This window comes from Symphalangus syndactylus, chromosome 2, assembly GCF_028878055.3.
Source record: "Symphalangus syndactylus isolate Jambi chromosome 2, NHGRI_mSymSyn1-v2.1_pri, whole genome shotgun sequence".
Taxonomy (NCBI): domain Eukaryota; kingdom Metazoa; phylum Chordata; class Mammalia; order Primates; family Hylobatidae; genus Symphalangus; species Symphalangus syndactylus.
In genome coordinates this window covers 47,415,981-47,439,444 of record NC_072424.2, presented here as the reverse complement: position 1 = coordinate 47,439,444, position 23,464 = coordinate 47,415,981, and the positions used below count along the sequence as shown (strand labels likewise).

Sequence of the window (23,464 nt, the reverse complement as noted above, 5' to 3'; positions counted from 1 at the left end):
CTGACCTCGTGATCCGCCCGCCTCAGCCTCCCAAAGTGCTGGGATTACAAGCGTGAGCCACCGCGCCCGGCCTGTAATGCATTTATTTTTACTCAATATATTATTTTATTAATATCATTTACTCTCACATTTTATGTCTGCAGATTGTCATTAAGTGGATGTATTAACAGCTATTCAAATCTCACCTTTTCTTGGTTAATAGTGCCCTATTATTAAACATCTAACTTTTCACTGTAACAATAATGCTACCATCATATACCTGTGATTCAGTTAAACATCCATGCTGCCTGTATTACCACCTCCTACTACCGGAGGACTGGAAGTGAAGGAGGAAGTAACTACTAAGTAGCCATATGTCAGACCCAACAATGGGTGTTGCTTCTTCCCTTGAAGAACAGTCAGTGCATGCAAACAGAGGGACCAAAAGAACTGAGATGCTAGTTCTTTATTTCTTCCAGCAGTGCTTGCTTGGGAGGTCTGCAGTTGACATGACAGCAGTGAGTGAGCTGTACATTAGGTTCCCCAGAGCTTCCTTTTTCCATGAAACTATTATACTCATTAGGTATTTAAAGAAGATATCAGACAAAAGTTTTGATATGGTCTGGAGCTGTGTCCCCACTTGAATCTCATATTAAATTGTAATCCCCAGTGTTGGAGGTGGGGCCTGGTGGGAGGTGACTGGATCATGGAGGTGGTTTCTCATTCACGGTTTAGTACCATCACCTTGGTACTGTCCTTGCAATAGTGACGGAATTCTCATGAGATCTGGTCGTTTAAAAGTGTGTAGCACCCCCCACCCCCTTCTCTCCTGCTCCTGCTCTGGCCATGTGACATGCCTACTCCCCCTTCACCCTCCGCCATGATTGTAAATTTCCTGAGGCCTCCCGAAGAGCCAAGTACATGCCAGTATCATGCTTCCTGCACAGCCTGCAGAACCATGAGCCAATTAAATATCTTTTCTTTTTAAATTACTCAGTTGCAGGCATGTCTTTATAGCAATGCGAGAATGGACTAATACAGGTTTAATTGATCTCTAACTTAAAGTGAGTATAATTAAAATTTTTCAATAAAGCATACCTTAAATATAAATCAATGTTTATTTGAATTATAAATCACACATAGTCTGGGTTGGTCAGTGAAGTAGTTCCAGGGACACAGGTGAAGATTGAAGATTTGCTCTAAGAGCAGTTAGCCTTCTACAAGGAAATATTTACTTCCCAATAATCCTGAGAGCAATCTGCTAGGAAATAATGGATGCTCAATTCCCCTCCTGAAATCAGCTCACAGTACTGGTTGTATTTATGATGGCTAGCCATCATCCCTTGTTCCACCATTCCCTACAAAGGACAGCACAGCATCTTATTATATTAGGATGATGTTGTTATTAAAACAATAAAAAATCTTTCTGAGGTTTAGAAAGTTAAAAAGACTAAATGTGGCTCACAGTTTTTACTCTGATAATATCTTTATGGGTAGATTTTTAAATTTCATAGTGAATTTTGTATACAAATCAAAACTATCAAGTATTAGAAAATCTATTAGAAAAAAATTATTTTATGAGCCTCACCTCATTCTGTAAAAATCTACATAGTTGAGGTTTTAGACAAGCCCAAATTTTAGTTGACAAGAGGTTAGATCATGTCTTAGGGAAGAATTCAAAAAATAGTATGATTATATCCATAAAATGAAAATGATAATAGTCATTTCGTGCACATAAAGCATTTAGCACAGTTCCTAATATGGTAGGAAGCACTCAATAAAAGTACTATTATTATCTGTCATTTACTTTCTTTCTAGAGCCAACAGGTTTAATAGTTACATTAAAAGTAACATTGGCCAGGCACTGTAGCTCACACCTATAATCCTAGCACTTTGGAAAGCCGAGGCAGGCAGTTCATTTGAGGTTAGGAGTTCGAGACCAGCCTGGCCAGCATGGCAAAATCCCATCTCTACTAAAAATACAAAAATTAGCCGGGTGTGATGGCAGATGCTTATAATCCCAGCTACTCGGGAGGCAGAGGCAGGAGAATGACTTGAACCTGGGAGGCGAAGGTTGCAGTGAGCCAAGATCACGCCACTGCACTCCAGCCTGGGCGACAGAGCGAGACTCCATCTCAAAAAAAAAAAATTGATGATCATCATATTCAGGTAACAGCTTAGAGACTGGGTCTTATTGGTATCATGATTCCTAATTTGTCCTTCACTTTAACTGGGATTTAGGTGACACTGGGAAGTTGCTTCTGTAGTCAGGTCCAGATCACACAAAACATAAGACATTATACCCTCAGTTTAATCACTTGTAAACTTCAGTTGGTATGAACTAAACTGAACAAACAAGTCAACCACTATTAATAAAGAAATTAAGTTGAGTTAAAGAAAGTAATTAAACATCAATATTATGCAGAATCTTTTCAGGAATATTTCGTAAAATGGTGCGCAACCTATTATATATGCATATTTTACATGCCTATTTATAACCCTCCTTTTAAAGTTAAGCTGTTGCTCCAATGCACTTATGAAAAATATCTGGAATTTAGCTGAGGACTTTATATAATGAAGATTCTGGCCTTTTCTTAGTATATTGAGCACCCTTTACAACACTTGTACTCACACCATGTTCTTCCTGTTTCTGAGCATAGTAGACACTATTCCTCCTTACAGCACCAAATTCCAAAATAGAACAACAAATGTTAAAACCTAGAGTCATGACAGACCATCTTCCTGCTCCCTAGTGTTTGGTTTGATCTCACTGAATGTCAATTTGTTCTTGGAACTCTGCTCTGTTAAACAACAATATGGAAGAAACGTTAGGTCGTTCCTCCAAGGTGGATATTTCCAGGAGAATGATTGGGGTTATTAGTTTTAATTGGAAATTGATAATACATATTGAGTTCGAAGGTTAATTATTGGTTAAAAAAATTATCCCTGTGAATACTAACTTTTTCTACAACATTAATAAAAGTGCCTTGATTTTGTGTAGCTTTCATGTATATTAATGTTGAAAGATGCTCTAAGACTGACTGAAGCAGAAGAAATAACAGAAAAAGCATTCTTGCATGATCTCATTTATATGTGGAATCTAATAAAGTTTAAGTCATAGAAATAGAGAGTAAAATGATGGTTACCAGACGCTTGGAGTCGGGGAGAGGGAGGGAATGGGGAGTTCTTGATTAAAGAGTACAAAATTTCAGGTAGACAGGAAGAATAAGTTTTGAGATCTATGCCACAGCAGAATGACTACAATCAATAATAAGGTATTATATATTTCAAAATAAGAGAGTAAATTTCAAATGTCTCACTATAAAAAATGATAGGTGATGAATATTAATTAGCCTGATTTAATCATGCCACATTATATACATATATCAAAACATCACATTATACCCCATAAATGTATATAATTATAATTTGTCCATCAAAAATAATATTAATAATTTAAAATATTTTAAATATCTAAAAAAATGAGAAAGAAAAAAATTCTTTTTTTTTTTTTTTTTTTATTATACTTTAGGGTTTTAGGGTACATGTGCACAATGTGCAGGTTTGTTACATATGTATCCATGTGCCATGTTGATTTCCTGCACCCATTAACTCGTCATTTAGCATTAGGTGTATCTCCTAATGCTGTCCCTCCCCCCTACCCCCACCCCACAACAGTCCCCGGAGCGTGATGTTCCCCTTCCTGTGTCCATGAGTTCTCATTGTTCAATTCCCACCTATGAGTGAGAACATGCGATGTTTGGTTCTTTGTCCTTGCGATAGTTTACTGAGAATGATGTTTTCCAGTTTCATCCATGTCCCTACAAAGGACACGAACTCATCATTTTTTATGGCTGCATAGTATTCCATGGTGTATATGTGCCACATTTTCTTAATCCAGTCTATCGTTGTTGGACATTTGGGTTGGTTCCAACTCTTTGCTATTGTGAATAGTGCCGCAATAAACATACGTGTGCATGTGTCTTTATAGCAGCATGATTTATAGTCCTTTGGGTATATACCCAGTAATGGGATGGCTAGGTCAAATGGTATTTCTAGTTCTAGATCCCTGAGGAATCGCCACACTGACTTCCACAATGGTTGAACTAGTTTACAGTCCCACCAACAGTGTAAAAGTGTTCCTATTTCTCCACATCCTCTCCAGCACCTGTTGTTTCCTGATTTTTTAATGATGGCCATTCTAACTGGTGTGAGATGGTATCTCACTGTGGTTTTGATTTGCATTTCTCTGATGGCCAGTGATGAGGAGCATTTCTTCATGTGTTTTTTGGCTGCATAAATGTCTTCTTTTGAGAAGTGTCTGTTCATGTCCTCTGCCCACTTTTTGATGGGGTTGTTTGTTTTTTCTTGTAAATTTGTTTGAGTTCATTGTAGATTCTGGATATTAGCCCTTTGTCAGATGAGTAGGTTGCAAAAATTTTCTCCCATTGTGTAGGTTGCCTGTTCACTCTGATGATAGTTTCTTTTGCTGTGCAGAAGCTCTTTAGTTTAATGAGATCCCATTTGTCGATTTTGGCTTTTGTTGCCATTGCTTTTGGTGTTTTAGACATGAAGTCCTTGCCCACGCCTATGTCCTGAATGGTATTGCCTAGGTTTTCTTGTAGGATTTTAATGGTTTTAGGTCTAACATATAAGTCTTTAATCCATCTTGAATTAATTTTTGTATAAGGTGTAAGGAAGGGATCCAGTTGCAGCTTTCTACATATGGCTAGCCAGTTTTCCCAGCACCATTTATTAAATAGGGAAGCCTTTCCCCATTTCTTGTTTTTGTCAGGTTTGTCAAAGATCAGATAGTTGTAGCTATGCGGCATCATTTCTGAGGGCTCTGTTCTGTTCCATTGATCTATGTCTCTGTTGTGGTACCAGTACCATGCTGTTTTGGTTACTGTAGCCTTGTAGTATAGTTTGAAGTCAGGTAGTGTGATGCCTCCACTTTGTTCTTTTGGCTTAGGATTGACTTGGCGATGCGGGCTCTTTTTTGGTTCCATATGAACTTTAAAGTAGTTTTTTCCAATTCTGTGAAGAAAGTCATTGGTAGCTTGATGGGGATGGCATTGAATCTATAAATTACCTTGGGCAGTATGGCCATTTTCACGATGTTGATTCTGCCAACCCATGAGCATGGAATGTTCTTCCATTTGTTTGTATAATCTTTTATTTTATTGAGCAGTGGTTGGTAGTTCTCCTTGAAGAGGTCCTTCACATCCCTTGTAACTTGGATTCCTAGGTATTTGATTCTCTTTGAAGCAATTGTGAATGGGAGTTCACTCATGATTTGGCTCTCTGTTTGTCTGTGATTGGTGTACAAGAATGCTTGTGATTTTTGTACATTAATTTTGTATCCTGAGACTTTACTGAAGTTGCTAATCAGCTTAAGGAGATTTTGGGCTGAGACAATGGGGTTTGCTAGATATACAATCATGTCATCTGCAAACAGGGACAACTTGACTTCCTCTTTTCCTAACTGAATACCCTTTATTTCCTTCTCCTGCCTGATTGCTCTGGGCAGAACTTCCAGCACTATGCTGAATAGGAGTGGTGAGAGAGGGCATCCCTGTCTTGTGCCAGTTTTCAGAGGGAATGCTTCCAGTTTTTGCCCATTCAGTATGATATTGGCTGTGGGTTTGTCATAGATAGCTCTTATTATTTTGAGATACGTCCCATCAATACCTAATTTATTGAGAGTTTTTAGCATGAAGGGTTGTTGAATTTTGTCAAAGGCCTTTTCTGCATCTATTGAGATAATCATGTGGTTTTTGTCTTTGGTTCTGTTTATATGCTGGATTACATTTATGGATTTGCGTATGTTGAACCAGCCTTGCATCCCAGGGATGAAGCCCACTTGATTATGGTGGATAAGCTTTTTGATGTGCTGCTGGATTCGGTTTGCCAGTATTTTATCGAGGATTTTTGCATCAATGTTCATCAAGGATATTGGTCTGAAATTCTCTTTTTTGGTTGTGTCTCTGCCAGGCTTTGGTATCAGGATGATGCTGGCCTCATAAAATGTGTTAGGGAGGATACCCTCTTTTTCTATCGATTGGAATAGTTTCAGAAGGAATGGTACCAGTTCCTCCTTGTACCTCTGGTAGAATTCGGCTGTGAATCCATCAGGTCCTGGACTCTTTTTGGTTGGTAAGCTATTGATTATTGCCACAATTTCAGAGCCTGTTATTGGTCTATTCAGAGATTCAACTTCTTCCTGGTTTAGTCTTGGGAGGGTGTATGTGTCGAGGAATTTATCCATTTCTTCTAGATTTTCCAGTTTATTTGCGTAGAGGTGTTTGTAGTATTCTCTGATGGTAGTTTGTATTTCTGTGGGATCGGTGGTGATATCCCCTTTTTCATTTTTTATTGCATCTATTTGATTCTTCTCTCTTTTCTTCTTTATTAGTCTTGCTAGCAGTCTATCAATTTTGTTGATCTTTTCAAAAAACCAGCTCCTGGATTCATTAATTTTTTGAAGGGTTTTTTTGTGTCTCTATTTCCTTCAGTTCTGCTCTGATTTTAGTTATTTCTTGCTTTCTGCTAGCTTTTGAATGTGTTTGCTCTTGCTTTTCTGGTTCTTTTAATTGTGATGTTGGGATGTCAATTTTGGATCTTTCCTGCTTTCTCTTGTGGGCATTTAGTGCTATAAATTTCCCTCTACACACTGCTTTGAATGTGTCCCAGAGATTCTGGTATGTTGTGTCTTTGTTCTCATTGGTTTCAAAGAACATCTTTATTTCTGCCTTCATTTCATTATGTACCCAATAGTCATTCAGGAGCAGGTTGTTGAGTTGCCATGTAGTTGGGCAGTTTTGAGTGAGTTTCTTAATCCTGAGTTCTAGTTTGATTGCACTGTGGTCTGAGAGACAGTTTGTTATAATTTCTGTTCTTTCACATTTGCTGAGGAGAGCTTTACTTCCAACTATGTGGTCAATTTTGGAATAGGTGTGGTGTGGTGCTGAAAAAAATATATATTCTATTGATTTGGGGTGGAGAGTTCTGTAGATGTCTATTAGGTCCACTTTGCGCAGAGCTGAGTTCAATTTCTGGATATCCTTGTTAACTTTCTGTCTTGTTGATCTGTCTAATGTTGACAGTGGGGTGTTAAAATCTCCCATTATTATTGTGTGGGAGTTTAAGTCCCTTTGTAGGTCACTCAGGACTTGCTTTATGAATCTGGGTGCTCCTGTGTTGGGTGCATATATATTTAGGATAGTTAGCTCTTCTTGTTGAATTGATCCCTTTACCATTATGTAGTGGCCTTCTTTGTCTCTTTTGATCTTTGTTGGTTTAAAGTCTATTTTATCAGAGACTAGGATTGCAACCCCTGCCTTTTTTTGTTTTCCAGTTGCTTGATAGATCTTCCTCCATCCCTTTATTTTGAGTCTATGTGTGTCTCTGCACGTGAGATGGGTTTCCTGAATACAGCACACTGATGGGTCCTGACTCCTTATCCAGTTTGCCAGTCTGTGTCTTTTGATTGGAGCATTTAGCCCATTTACATTTAACGTGAATATTGTTATGTGTGAATCTGATCCTGTCATTATGATGTTAGTTGGTTATTTTGCTCGTTAGTTGCTATAGTTTCTTCCTAGCCTCGATGGTCTTTACAATTTGGCATGTTTTTGCAGGGGCTGGTACCGGTTATTCCTTTCCATGTTTAGTGCTTCCTTCAGGAGCTCTTTTAGGGCAGGCCTGGTGGTGACAAAATCACTCAGTGTTTGCTTGTCTGTAAAGCATTTTATTTCTCCTTCACTTATGAAGCTTAGTTTGGCGGGATAGGAAATTCTGGGTTGAAAATTCTTTTCTTTAAGAATGTTGAATATCGGCCCCCACTCTCTTCTGGCTTGTAGAGTTTCTGCTGAGAGATCAGCTGTTAGTCTGATGGGCTTCCCTTTGTGGGTAACCCGACCTTTCTCTCTGGCTGCCCTTAACATTTTTTCCTTCATAACAACTTTGGTGAATCTGACAATTATGTGTCTTGGAGTTGCCCTTCTCAAGGAGTATCTTTGTGGCGTTCTCTGTATTTCCTGAATCTGAATGCTGGCCTGCCTTGCTAGATTGGGGAAGTTCTCCTGGATAATATCTTGCAGAGTGTTTTCCAACTTGGTTCCATTCTCCCCATCATTTTCAGGTACACCAATCAGACGTAGGTTTGGTCTTTTCACATAGTCCCAAATTTCTTGGAGGCTTTGTTCATTTCTTTTTATTCTTTTTTCTCTAAACTTCCCTTCTCTCTTCATTTCATTCATTTCATCTTCTATCAGCGATACCCTTTCTTCCAGTTGATCGCATCTGCTACTGAGGCTTCTGCATTCTTCGCGTAGTTCTCGAAACTTGGCTTTCAGCTCCATCATCTCCTTGAAGCCCTTCTCTCCATTGGTTATTCTAGTTATCCATTCTTCTAATTTTTTTTCAAAGTTTTTAACTTCTTTGCTATTGTTTTGAATTTCCTCTCGTAGCTCAGAGTAGTTTGATCGTCTGAAGCCTTCTTCTCTCAACTCATCAAAGTCATCCTCCATCCAGCTTTGTTCCGTTGCTGGTGAGGAACTGCGTTCCTTTGGAGGAGGAGAGGTGCTCTGTTTTTTAGAGTTTCCAGTTTTTTTGGTCTGTTTTTTCCCCATCTTTGTGGTTTTGTCTACTTTTTGTCTTCGATGATGGTGATGTACAGATGGGTTTTTGGTGTGGATGTCCTTTCTGTTTGTTAATTTTCCTTCTACCAGACAAGACCCTCAGCTGCAGGTCTGTTGGAGTTTACTAGAGGTCCACTCCAGACCCTGTTTGGCTGGGTGTCAGCACCGGTGGCTGCAGAACAGCGGATTTTCGTGAGACCACAAATTCAGCTGTCTGATAGTTCCTCTGAAAGTTTTGTCTCAGAGGAGTACCTGGTTGAATGAGGTGTCAGTCTGTCCCTACTGGGGGGGTGCCTCCCAGTTAGGCTGCTCAGGGGTGAGGGACCCACTTTAGGAGGCAGTCTGTCCGTTCTCAGATCTCCAGCTGCGTGCTGGGAGAACCACTACTCTCTTCAAAGCTGTCAGTCAGACAGGGACATTTAAGGCTGTGGAGGTTCTGGCTGAGTTTTTGGTTGTCTGTGCCCTGCCCCCAGAGGTGGAGCCTACAGAGGCAGGCAGGCCTCCTTGAGCTGTGGTGGGCTCCACCCAGTTCGAGCTTCCTGGCTGCTTTGTTTACCTAAGCAAGCCTGGGCAATGGCGGGCGCCCCTCCCCCAGCCTCGTTGCCGCCTTGCAGCGTGATCTCAGACTGCTGTGCTAGCAATCAGCAAGACTCTGTGGGCATAGGACCCTCCGAGCCAGGTGCGGGACACAATCTCCTAGTGAGCCGTTTTCCAGGCCCGTTGGAAAAGCGCAGTATTAGGACGGGACTGACCCGATATTCCAGGTGCCGTCTGTTTCCCCTTTCTTTGACTAGGAAAGGGAACTCCCTGACCCCTTGCGCTTCCCGAGTGAGGCAATGCCTCGCCCTGCTTCGGCTCGCCCTGCTTCGGCTCGCGCACAGTGCGCTTCACCGACTGTCCTGCACCCACTGTTAGGCACTCCCTAGTGAGATGAAACCGGTACCTCAAGCAGAAATGCAGAAATCACCCGTCTTCTGTGTCGCTGGGGCTGGGAGCTGGAGACCGGAGCTGTTCCTATTCGGCCATCTTGGCTCCACCCCGAAAAAAATTCTTAATAAAAGGGAAATAAGATATAATAAAGAATAAGCTCAGGAAAGCATGGGAAGTTGAGTACAAGGCCTAATGGAAAGGGTCCTCGTGTGATGCAGGGGGACAAAATTTGTACATATCCAGGCCTGAACCCAGAGGAAAAGGCGAAGAGGGGGAAACAATTCCCACAAGTCACAGCGTGATTATGTCAAGGAGGCTACAAGAGATAATAGGAAACAAGGATATGAGAATATAATTGGCTAGACTGTTTAAAGAAAAGGGGGCTACAAATGAACAATGTGAAGAATTCATTGAATAATGTACTGTTTGTTAGATTTCTAGGTCTGACAATCATCAAACAGAAGTTGGAACTAGAGCGCAGTTGTTGCTATTATTTACACTTACATTGTAATTAACAGAATTAAATATGATGCTTGGACTCTCTCCTCTTTATCTGTGGGTATGAGAGAAGTAAAGAGATTTCATTCACTTGCGCCCAATGTATGAAAACGAAAAGGACAACTTATGTGATACAGCACTACTACTCATCTCAGCACATTCTTTGCAGGATCAAACAGCAAAAGATAATCTAGATGATCAGCTTGGCTTAAAATGCTTCATGCTTAGCTTTACTCGGGGTAATGTTTCAGGAGTGGCTTCTTCCAAAAGGGCTTCCCCAGGAGAAAGCAGAAAAATGTTAGCACACAAGATCTTCAGTGAGATTTCACTCACATTGCTGCTCCCTACCCATTCACAAAATGACCCTGCTGTCAGTACAGTGAGAAGCAGCTGAGAATCATTTACCATCTTCACTGGACACCTCATAGGACACATTCACCCCATACACCACTCTGTAACTGGAGCTTAGGTTAGCATCAGCCTCTCTCCATCCCCTGGAGTAACAGGCAGGATTGATGGGTAGTGAAGTGCCGAAAAGCTCAACATCTGGTGGTGCTAGAGGCATGATGATACAGAGAAATCATGAGCTCTTTTACAACAGACATCGTGGGAAGTAACGCAAGACAGGTGGTGTTCTGGATTCTAGGAAGATATGTGCCACAGTGCTGTGGCTTGTCTATGAATTCGTACATCTGAATTAATAAGCTGTATGACCTTGAGAAAGTTAAACTTTCTGGGTCTCAGCTTTGTCATCTTTCCTAAAAAGAGGTTAGAGTCAATTATCTTTTAGCATCTACCAGTATCTACAAATACTATGGTAAACCAATTTTTTTCAGAGTATTTCAGGCCCAAAACAGTTTAATGAGCCTGAGCAATTTTATTCTAGGTAATGATCCATGGCAAAGAGTTGTTTGGTGCAATACCCCATTTCTTCCACTTGCTCCTTGGTCCCTCACCCTCATGATCTAGTCATAAATGTGTCAATTTTGGCTATCAGTTTATGTTTTAATAATACATAACTAAGGAAATAAGTTGCTATCAACATGTACTTGACACTTAAGGACTATGCAGCCTTGTTTTAACAACCCTATTCTAACAAGGTCCCTCCTAGGAAATCCTATCAAGCAACTGAGAAAGAAGTATATTGGCTGTTTTTTCATATAAGAGTCTCTAGGTCTGCCAAATTTTTACAAGTCAATAGATTTAAGAACAATAGGAGGAAGAAAAAACAATGTACTCTCAAAAGCATTGCATGTGTTTAGATTTTTTTATTTCTCAAAATGGAAATATCCTTATTTTTCTTCTGATTATAAGGATTTTTGCCACATATTGTTGCTTTTCTGGAAACTTTTGCAGTTGATTTTCCCACCAGCAACATATAGTGACAACTTCCTCATACCCTCACCATACTGGGTATTGAATTTTTTTGTCTTTGTCAATGTATTTGTTGAAATAATACATCTTCTTTTAATTAGATTTTTAATTATCAGTAAGGTTAGTTTTTCACATATTTATTCCAAATTATTTATGTCATTTGTCAATTTTTCTATTGTGTCTCTTTTTCTATTTCCATTTAAAAGAGTCTTGGCCAGGTGTGGTGGCTCATGCCTGTAATCCCAGCACTTTGGGAGGCCAAAGCCAGTGGATCACCTGAGGTCAGGAGTTCAAGACCAGCCAGGTCAACATGGTGAAACCCAATCTCTACTAATAATACAAAAATTAGCCTGGCGTGGTGGCACATGCCTGTAATCCCAGCTCCTCACGAGGTGAGGCATGAGAATCGCTTGAATCCAGGAGGCAGAGGTTGCAGTGAGCCAAGATTGTACCACTACACTCCAGCCTGGGCCACAGAGTAAAGCTGTATCTCAAAAAAAAAAAAAAAAAGTCTTATATTAAGGACATTTGTTCCTGGTTATTTTGGTCACAAATTGCTGTTTGAATTTTAACTTTGTTCATGATGGTTATAAGGGGTTTTTCTTCAGTGTAAAAGTTTTCATTCAGTTTTTATGGAATCAAATGTTTTAGTCTTATGTTTTACTGGCTTTTTGTCTTCCCCACCTATATATGTTTTTAATTTTTTTTGTTAGTATTTCACCTTCATTTTTTAGACTTAAATTTCTGGTCCATCTAGTGCATATTTTAGTGTAAGTTGTAACAGAAATTTAATTTCATATTTTTCCAGTTATTTCAACCCTACTGATTGAATAATTCATATTTTCAGTATAGATTTGAAATCTTTTTTTTATAATACTACATTTTTATAGTATTAAAAGTGTACACCATTTTTATAGGTATATACTTCTCTGAACCTTCTATTTTCCCTTGATCTCCTCATCTGATGTGAACTGATTCTGATACCACCGCCAAAGTATTTTAATTAATATGGGTTCAAAATTCTTTTTTTTTTTAAGGGACAGAGTCACACTCTATTGCCCAGGCTAGACATGAACTCCTGGGCTCAATCGATACTCTCCCTTCAGCCTCCACTGCTCCTGGCTCAAAATTCATTTTAATATGTGGTAAGGCAATTCTCCAACATGTGCTTCAAAAATTTTCTGGCTACGACCTAGGTTTATTGCCTCGGCAGCAGTTAGGCACTTGAAGTGGAGTGTTGAATATATGTAAGTATTTTTTCAAAGTGCACAAACTTGTAAAAGTCCTAAAGCAAATACTTTTATAGGAAGCATTCATCATCTGTTTTTAGACATATTGAGAGTAGTCACTGTTTAGAAAAAATACTCAGCAATGTGGTTTGAGGGTCAGGAATTTTCTAGCCTGCAAGAGGCTTCTTTGGCTGCCTCATTATGGCCACTAAAGATTTAACTGTGATGAACATATATGTATATAGCAGAGCCTCTTCATTACATAATTTTTTTAAACATTAAAATTGTCATGTAAGTGAAAGAATGCAACTCACTAATTCCGCACTATTTGTACAGCTATGTAGACTTGTTGTAACAAATCAGATGTTTGAGCTTTTCAATAACACTCATGTCTGATGCTTTCCCTTAGACCTTGTTTGTCAGGCCCTATCTTGTTTTCGGCCTCTACAGTTCCCTTTCCCACAGCGAGAGTCACTTTATACTGTCTCTGGACCAATCACTGACCATCCAAAATCAGGTGAGTGGTCCCACTTCTGTGGTCTCACTAAATCATTTACCCACTAGTCACTTGGTGTTGAAATTGCCATTGTTTTATCCATAACTCCTGTTAGAGAGCAGAGATAATATAACATTCACCATTGTATCCCAATCCCTAGCTCAGTGCCTGAAACATATGCGTCTCAAAAAATATTTGGTAAATGAGTAAATTATTCTTACTAAATGTGAAGCGGGAGAGACACAAAGAACTCTAGCCCACCACTAGGATTTAGCATCATCTTAGTTGTTTTGACATTGTATGACAATGTTGGCATCTCACTCACAGTCTCTAGGACTGCTCCTCCTCCACAGCTATCCTGTTCCTGATTCCCACCTCCCTGCTCTCCTTCCTGCTCCTGCTGACAAGCTTGCCCAAATGTGGACTGACTCCCTGCCTGTGTCAGAATGCAGGCATCCTCTATCCGCCTGCCAGAATACCCCATAACCACATGTTAGACCTTCCGATGCCAGCTGCTAGCTTGAACCACTCTACCATCTGATGCCACACCATTTAGATCCTATGTTCTCTCAGTTCAGCATCAATCCAACCCCTCTTTTAGCTACAAAACATGGGCTTTGCCTGATGGAGCCCCAGGACATATTCTTTAAGATGAGCAGACTGAGTGGACCTCACTCTATAATCATGTGCTTTCACACAGACCAAATCCTTCTAAATTCTCACACAATAATAGTGAGAGCTCTGTTGAAATTCAGCTCCTATGAAAAAGTGTCTGGAAAGAGAAATTGAAATAACAATATAACCCAGATATAGTTCAAATTGGATGATTTTAATCTTTCACTAATACTATGTAGAAAAACAAGACCTCTGTTTTTTTCCCTAATCTTTCCCTCAAAAGGACAAAATTCTTCACTTTCTGAAAAACCACAGGCCACTTTCATCTGGTTTTCCCCCTTGTCCTCTTCTCTGAGCTCAGCATTTCACGTGCTCATTTTGGTGAGATTCCATCACAATACATCACCAGGAACACATGCGTTCCACTGGGACTTTATTCCCTGGAAGATGTGAATGGTGATGTAAATAATGGCATCATTGGAATTTGGAAGAAGTGATGCGAGAAAGAAATAAGGTGAAATAAGGCAAAATCAAGCAATTATACTCAATATATCCTTTTGGAGTAATGTAGATAGTATTGATGGTAATAGGGAAATTCAATGGTATTCATCAGCTGGAACTGTCAGCAGAAACGTTAATTAAATGGCAGCTGTTGCTTTACCACTTGTAGAGGAGTGGAGCAATCCTAACTCCAAAATAGATTTCCAAGAATGGGAGCGTTTCCAGCTAATGAACTACAGCCTGGTTGTGGTTTTGGGTTAGTAGCTGCAATCAGACTTTTGTCAATAGTTATGTCTGTGCCACTGTATTTTAAAGTAAGAATTCTAGTCTGTTAATGGAAATATGTATGCATCATGCTAATTAGAGCTACTAAGTCCAGCTCCCACTTAGTTATGAATTGGTTATTCTGTGATACTCTAGTGAAATTTAAAACATTTGTTTATTTTTAACTAATATTGTTGGAAAAGCAATACACGACCATAAAGGTTTAGAGAAAACTGAGAAGCAGAGAAATAATCATCAATGGTCACTAACTGTTACTGCCATGTTTATCAAGGAAAAAATTATGTTCACTTCAATGAATGGAAACTGGTCATTAATATTTACTTTCTCAATTTCATGACATTTAATGAATTCAATTTAACAAACAGTTATTGAGTACTTGTTTGGTTCAAGGTGAATCTAAAAACAGTGCCAAGTCATAACAGAATTTATTTATCAAGTTAAATTTTTGAATTTACATGTAAATATGTGTCACAGAATAATTATAAGAATCTTTCACTTTTTGTTTGCTTTCTATTGCAGAAAAAAAAAATCTGTGCTACAGTATTTGCTATTGGTGATTTTCATCTTAGTAAGGTTCATTTTACCAGACAACACACATACGTTTTTCTCTAGGTGTGAAGGACCCTGCTCTGTAGAATTTCAAACTTACAGAATCAATAAGAAAATTAATTCTGTACATGCTACCTAAAAATGTAGATTTTAAAAGTTCTTCAGAGTACATTAACACACTGACCTGTCAGTTTCACAGGACAGATCAGCTTGTTTCCCATGCACCTGCTGTATAGGAAAGCAAAGTGATTAATCCTTTCCTGTTGTTGCTGGTATTGTGAGAGAAGATAGCAGGAGGTATAAAAGTCCAGACAGAGGAATCCCAGAAAAATGGGGAACCCAGCCAAACTCACAAGACTAGGGGAAAAGTCAAGGATCCAAACAGGACGGTAGAATTTGTGTTCAGAATGTCTGGGGTAAAGTACATGTTCCCAAAAGTAAGGCATAAAATATTATATTGGTCCTCAAGAGAAAGGAAAGACAGGAAATAAGAAACAAAGTCACTAGGGGAAATAGAGCATCATAAAAAATCTTGAGGAGAATAGGTTGCCTCCAATTGGGCCAGTCATTGGGAAAATAGAGGGGAAGGCAAGGACCCAATCTCTAGTCAAGCAGAAAGCCCAGTTAGCAGGAACTAAGGGCACCATAACCAGCTGCAACAAGACCCCTGATGCTGAAATGAGGGAGCAGCTGCCATTCAACACCTTTTATTTTCAGAGTGGGCTCCAGAATAGCAAAGTGATTAAGAGCTTACAAGCACAGGCTGGGGAGTCCAATTGCCTGGACTCATCCCAGACTTGCCACCTGCTTGCTGGGGGCTGGGGGGGAGGATGAACAATTCCCTCAGCCTCCTTATCTGTAAAATATATAGTATATGTGTATCTGCCTTATGAAACTGTTAGTGCCTAACACAGAAAGCATTCATTAAATATTAGCTACTTTATTGTTTATTATGATTGTGTGATAGAAAAAAGTAATAGGCTGGGGCTCAGGGGACTTAAGTTCTGGTCCTTGATTTACTTCTTTTTCCACCTATGTGACTGTTGTACAGAACTGAGGTGCAGTCATTGAAATGGACCTAGAAAGTAATCAAAAATCCTTAAGTCAAGATCTTAAAAGTAAGCCAGGCAACGATCCTGAGTGTCAGTTCTCTTGAGACAGGAACACAGCCACTGCAAGGTGTAGAAAGTACCCACTACCAAGGGTTGAGTAAGCACAGTTCCATACTCAATTCTACCTGCGGAGGGTTTTGTAACTTGAGCTGAGTGACTTCTCATTCTAGTACTATCTTCTTTAAAATGATGAGGTGGCACTCATCATTTTAAAGTACTATCTTTTAAAGTACTTTTAAAATACTGTCTTTAAAAGGATTGTGATAACAGGTTCTCAATATTGGATGCAAATTAAAATCACACAAAAGCTTACAAAATAGACCAATACTTGGGCACCCTCTCAGGCCATTTTAAATCAGAACCTCTGGGGGCATAGCCCAGGCATCTGCATTTTTAAAGCACCCCAGGTGACTTTGATGCACAGAGAGTGTTGAGAGCCACAGTACTAGATAATCTGATGGTTTCAAGTGAGGTCAGAGTCTAGAGGTTTCCACTCCTTTGGTTTCCTGTAAGGTACAGCTGTCCCCAGGACCAAAGCCATGTAATCATTCACATTGTGGTACTCAAGGCCCTGTGCCTGCTCACAATCAGACTAGGGGCAGATGTGCAAAGAGAACCAGGAAATCTTACAGAAGTCTTAGTTAATTCTGGAATGAATATGATAAGCTGTTAATATCTTAACAATTAGCTAAAGACTAATGTGGAAATTATCACTGTTGTGTACCAGAAGAAATTTAGAATAATTGAATGAGGAAAAAAAAATACTTCTAGAGGCCAACCAGTCAAACCCTTTGGCTCCAAAGAATAGAACACTAAAACTCTTTTTCTGGGTGGGTGAAAAAAAATTACAGTCCTTTTTCTCCTTTGACACTATTACACCTTTTTACATAAAGACAGGAGAAGACAAAAGGAAAACTGAGTTTATTGCAAAGAAATCAAGAGATGTTATGTCAAGAAAACAGACAGCCTTCGTGAAATGTAATACTCTCTGCCTTTACTTCTTGTTCATTGACTTGGATTAAACAGGTCTGTATCACACAGCAAACAGTATATTTGCTTCAGGAAGATGTTTAGCCTGTCAGGTGAGCAGCAGTACAAGTCCTGTGCTATTAACCAATAACGAATGTAGTGTGTTTGGGGAGGGGGAGTTGGGGTGTGCTAGTATAGTTGTGACAAGTTACTGTTTCAATGTATTAGAATAGAATTTCTCAGAAGGTAGAGATTTATTCTGTTATATTTCATCCCATATGAAACATTCACCTTCCTGGGATATTCAATCCCACTACCTGGGATATGTGATACCCTGGAAAAGTGGAGTCTTTCTGGCCACTGGCATAAGAGAAAACAAAGCATTATCTGCTCCATCAAAGTTTTATTAGAATTGCTCTCCTTTTACTTCAGACAATCTGAAAGTTAAATGTCAGAAATGCAAATAGAAACTCAAAAGTTTCAATTATTTCCAAATAGACATTTGGACATCAAGCAGGTAAATAAAGATAAAATAATTAAATAAAATATCCAATAAAATATGCCTCTGATCCATAGTGGCAAAATGGCTGAAAAGGATCAGGTAATTTTTCTTAAACTATAGCAAGCGCTCTGTTTTATTTTGTTTTTTTTTGAAGGAACATCGTGCTGCCAGAATAACAACTCACTACTAAAACAAAGTCATTTGGAACCAATAACAAGCCTTTATGTGGAGCACCGTCTACCCCCTTCCTCACTGCCTCCTGACCAAAACACACACACACACACACACACACACACACACACACTCCACCAAAGGTTTCTTGAAGAAGTATTGCTACCAACAATGGGGATAAGTATTTCATACAACTCCATCTAGAACCCACTTCACAAACTAAATGTTTATGACCAAGGCAGAGACTGGCAGCACATTCAAAGTTTACAATAGAAGGTGGGGCTCTGAGTTGTCAATAGGAGCAACAGCTGACAAAAGCCCCAACAATGTCAAACGAAGTGGTACAAAATCAAATGCTCCATGGCATCCTCTTCTTGGGAATCAGCCCAGCAGTGTAGAAACCAAGAACCACATTGCCCCATCAATAACTGGAAGAATCGCTTCTGCATCTCAGTGCCCCAGGCCTAGCTCATCCAGGGTGGCCCAACTCTACTGGGCATTGAAGCTTCTGATTCCACTTTGGGATCCCGGAAAAGAGCCTCTGTTAGCTTTCTGACCCTAAATCTCTTTATTCTTTGCACTTTGTGAATCTTTTAATACTATAGGGGCAGCTGTTACCTTGCAGTGTCACATTCTACACGTTTCATTAAAACATCTCATAATCATCTAGGTGGAGGTGTTCCATAAACAACTGCCTGAATTTTAAAAAGTGGTTGAAACTATAGAATAGATAAGGTCAAATTGCCTGGATTTGGATTTTAAATCTACTACTAGGTAAAGTTATTTAACATTTATAACTTCATTTTCCTAATCTGTAAAATGGTGATAAAAATAGTACCTCATAGGGTTGTTACGAGAAGCAAATAAAATCATCCAGGTAAAATGCTTGGCAAAATTCCTGGAACATAATAATATTCTCAAGTATATGCTAGTTATTCCTATCATTTTATATAGTAAATGTACACATATGTTGTATATTATATAGATAATATATATTACATGTAGCCATTATTATTATTTATGGAATGAGCAGAATGAAGTTGGGGATGTCTTATCAAAAGTTGAGGGGCCCTGAGAAGTGAACTTTACCAATGCAGCTGACTTCCTTAAAGACCAGAACGAACAACAGGCTATGGCCAAACCAGTTGGTCTGGTGGTATTCAAACCAGAAGATGATATCTATCAACACAGCATGTGAAAGTTAAGCTTATATATAAGGCCACTCCCTGATCCAAATACCAGGCTGCTCTTCAAACATGTGTCACTTACTGAACAGTTAATGAAACACAAAGAGCCTTGAATACCTCCAGTGTCACATTTCAAGACTTATAGAATAATTAGGAAAAATCTGAGCTGGCAAAACTCTTCCCGGCTTGCCCTGATGAGCAGACCCTCTTTGTTTTCCATTAGTGTGTGTTGTCGTCACAGTAACTACAGGGCTCCAAATACAGGCACAGGGCATCATTTCCTCATGTGCACTTAGGCTGCCACACTGAAATAGCATTATGAACTCAGCAATGCCTCTTCCTTTCCTGTTGTGCTTGGTACCACGGTCAAAGAGGCAAGGCCTAAGATGAGTTACTTAAGACATAAGTATATGAAAGAAAAAGAATGTTCATTTATTCCCATTATTGTGTCATCTATGACTTGTGTGTGTGTGTGTGTGCGCGTGCATGTGTGAAAACCTAATTTTTGCATAGGTCTTTTAGATAAACAAGGGCAAGTTGGCAGTAACGCCATTGTCTTAGTGGTGCCAGCAGTCTACTGTTTTCAGTCAGATCTTCTTTTGCCCTGAAATCTTCAGCAAATTATTTTTAAAAGAATGCATTTGGCCAACTCTGATGTGTCCATTTCATATCTTTCTTACACCTTTTCCTTACAAAGATAAGAAGCAGATAATTCATTTCTTTAAAGTAACTTGGGAAGATTGCAATTACAGTTTTTACAAGATCAAAAAAGACTATTTTCAAGGGCAGAATTATAGGGTCCTTGGTCAGTGAAGCAACAATCATCATTTCCTCAATGTTTTGGTGAAGGAGGTAGGCAACAGCATTTAGGCAAGCAAATAAAAACAGAAAAATCCTTAAACCTTAAGGGCTCAATTAAAATCAGATCACTCGAGATAATTTCTGCATTAGCTTTAAAAATTCTTTTTAGTTTGTCTTTCACAGTCCTCAGAAACACATAAATCACCCAATATTATGCACGTTGACACCACTTCCCAAAAATGGGAAAAAAACCTAAACCTTCTTTTGATGTCTCAGTATTGCTGTGGCTTAAACAAAGCCCTCAGAGACAGAGCAGCATGGGGATACTGGTTATGTTGTATTACTTCACTTCTGTGCTGGGAGTTTCTCAAGTTCTGCAATCAGCTGGTTAACAGCCAGCTAAAGCTGCTCAATTCATGTATGACTTTCCTTATTCTAAATTCTTCCACAACGGGTTGCCTGGTCTTTGAAATTAAACTGCCTCAGCTACTACCAGAGACAGCTATATTCTGCCTGTAGCCTTTTCCCTTCTCTCATTAGCTAAAGCATAGACTGACCATTTAAGAAAAAAGAAAAACATAATCCAATATACTTTCCTGAGGTTTCTATATTTTTGCCCTGGTACCACTATAATGTATTCATTCTGCAAAGCCAGGAAAAGCTATTTCCTTCTTTTCTTTCTTTATTTTACTTTTCCTTCCTACCTTCCTTTGTTTCTTTCTTTCCACACAAAGTTTTCATTAGAGAATGACAATTTTAAAATTTGTTTTGCCTCATCTTTTAGAGACTTATCCTTTCAATTGAGAAAAATAAAGTAAAATTGACAGATTTAAACCATATATGTCCTGCATAAGGTTTGTTGCCACTAAAGCTGCTAAGAAACTTCCCTGCTTATAAGGGTGCTTTATATATTTTTGTTAAGTATACAGAATATTAAGCAGAATACACATACACACACATCTTACGAGATAACCCTTTTTGTTTGTCTTGGAATGTACTTTTCTTTTCATATTTAAGAAGAATGAATAGGATTAAGGGCAACGAATCCCAAGAATTCATTTCCATTTAGTAAAGTTAAAGTTAGCTTAAGATGACCTTTTTTGGTCTTTTCATTTTTATCTGTTACCAGGTTAGTAAAACAAAACAAATCATCTAAGGAAAGAAATAAAGAATGATAAATTTAATAATGTGTTCTTGCATGGAGGAGGAAGTCTTCATTGCTGTACATTACCCAGTGTAGTCGGCTGTAAAACAGACACCCAAGCACTGTGTATAAACACTCTTTATCTCCAAGTGCAAATATAGAAACTATAGAACAGTCTGTGCTGTGGGTGATTTCTTAGCCTTTTTAGTAATGGTTCTATAAGACAGCAGACTGCTGAGTGATAAGGAAGAGTTTGAAACATAAATTCCATACTAAATTATTGGCTGCTGTTCAAATTGTGTCTGCTTAGAGTACCCAGCAGCAAAGTATGTCCCAAGCAGGATTCCAAACAAATAATACATTCTCCTGCCTTTCCTATAATCTATGAAGTTGAGATCACAAACTATCCGCATCCAAGAATTTTGTATGCAACAAAGATTAAAGTAAACAAATAACTATATTTAAGATGTAATAAAGCCATACTAGCTTAAATTTATTGAAGAATAAATTATAAACTATAGATTTTATGTCATTTAATGTTCAAAAAAAGTTCATAAGCAAATAGCATCATTACCCTCATTTTACAGATGAAGAAACTGAGACACAGAGATTAATTTGCCTATGGTCACCTTGAGCTGAAATCTGAATCCAGGCTATCTGACTGACTTAGTCATGCTACTAACCTTTTCTGACTCCTCTTCCATGAACATCTTCTGGTTATATCTTCAACTCAGATTTAAAGAAACAAAATGTATTTTTATTAGCTTATCTTTTTTCTATTTATTGCTATATATATTAAAAATAATCTAAAAACAAATTTATACTGCAGGCTTTTAGATGTCATTTTTCTAATAAATTGTTACCAATTCTTTTTTTCTTAAACCATTCTGTTGAAATAAATCTCAACACGAGCTTGTCCCCTCATTTCTCCTAGTGCTACCTTTCTAAAACCCACGAGTTTAAAGAAGGAAGATTAGACAAATGAATGAAAATGTGGATTAAACAAACTCTGTAAAATCTTATATCTTAAGGCATATGTTTTATGAAAAAATGCTCATCTGCCAAAAAAGGAAAACACAGGTAGCATTACTTAGACTGTGTAAACCCCAAAGTTTCACTTCTAAACAATAAGTAAAAATTATAACCACAAGGAAACCGGTGCTTAAGGAACATATTAAATATTTCACAAATTTCATTGGAAAATTCCATAGGGTTTCTTACTGAATATCCACTTAAAAGAGTAAGTTTCATCACTTTGACCATCTTAAAATATAAATACTAAGAGAATGTTTTTCTTTTGTTGGATACAGAACAAATTGCTTTGAAAGTATGATTCCTGCTTTATCTCACCCAATAAGGCTACAGTTTTCACGAGCAATTAAATACTGAAAAATGTCTCTTTTTCAAAATATCAAGAGAAAAAGAACAGAAAAAGGATCATAATGTATTTAAATGTTTTCTTGTTCAAAGCCAGATTCTAATTCACGATCCACAAATAAGAGCCATGATTTAAATGAATTGTACCAAAAGTAACTATAAGTAGAACCTGGCACCAAAAGATAACAAAAGTATATAACTTCCAGTATTTAGAGGTCTAGGTAGATACACAGGATTTGTGTGTGTGTGCGTGCATGTGTGTGTGTGTGCACGTGTGCATGCATATATACATACGCAGTCCTGTCATATTTCCCCTTTCTATTTTATTCCTGAGAGATACAACATCATTTCCACAATTGGGTATGTGAGTGTAGTTAAAAGTGTTTGTAATTTTTCTGTGCATGGTAAAACCATGAAGACTTTCCTTGAGAAATTTCTGAAGTAAAAAACTATTAACTTACAGTTGCTTTTCTTGATTCTATACTTATCCATACTTTCTCACATACTTATCATCAGATATCTAGAGCCACAAACGTGAATGAACATCCACAATGTGCCTGTGGCTGAGAAGCTCCAAAGCCAAGTGATGCTTAGGATACTGCGTTTCACCTAATAGACATCATAAAATTGTTCTGAATATAAAGAGGCAAACTCTACTTAAAAGTACCCTAATTCTAACAGAGCACCAAGCTGTCTAAACTTAGAAAGAATCACTTCTAAAATGTATAATCCAGAATATCATTGTGAAAGTGGAAGACCCTGATCTGGGTCTTAAAGAGTAGGTAAAGTTTCTACAGGACCAGAGAGTAAATGTCTTCCAGGCAGGGAGAATAAAAGCTGGGGCAAAGCTGGGGTACTGAAATGTTCACTGAGTATGTGTTTGGAGAATGGCCCATAATCTGAAATACCTGAAGCAGAGGGACCTTGTTGTTGAGTCATGGTAGTGAGACTGGAAAAGTTAAGTAGGTGCCAGATGATGGAAGGTTTTCAAAATACCCAGCCTAGGTGTTTGGCAGCAACTAGAAGTCCCAGAAGATAACTGAAGAGTAAGTAGATAGACAAACATAGCAATCCTTTAGTAAAACCAATCTTGTGGTCATGGG

General features: G+C 38.5%; 1 protein-coding gene across 4 annotated transcripts in view; it reads right to left on the bottom strand.

Moving 5' to 3' along the window:
- FILIP1 (filamin A interacting protein 1) overlaps positions 1-23,464 on the bottom strand; it is a 264,825-nt gene that overhangs the window by 182,005 nt on the left and 59,356 nt on the right. The gene's annotated exons all lie outside the window — the stretch shown is intronic.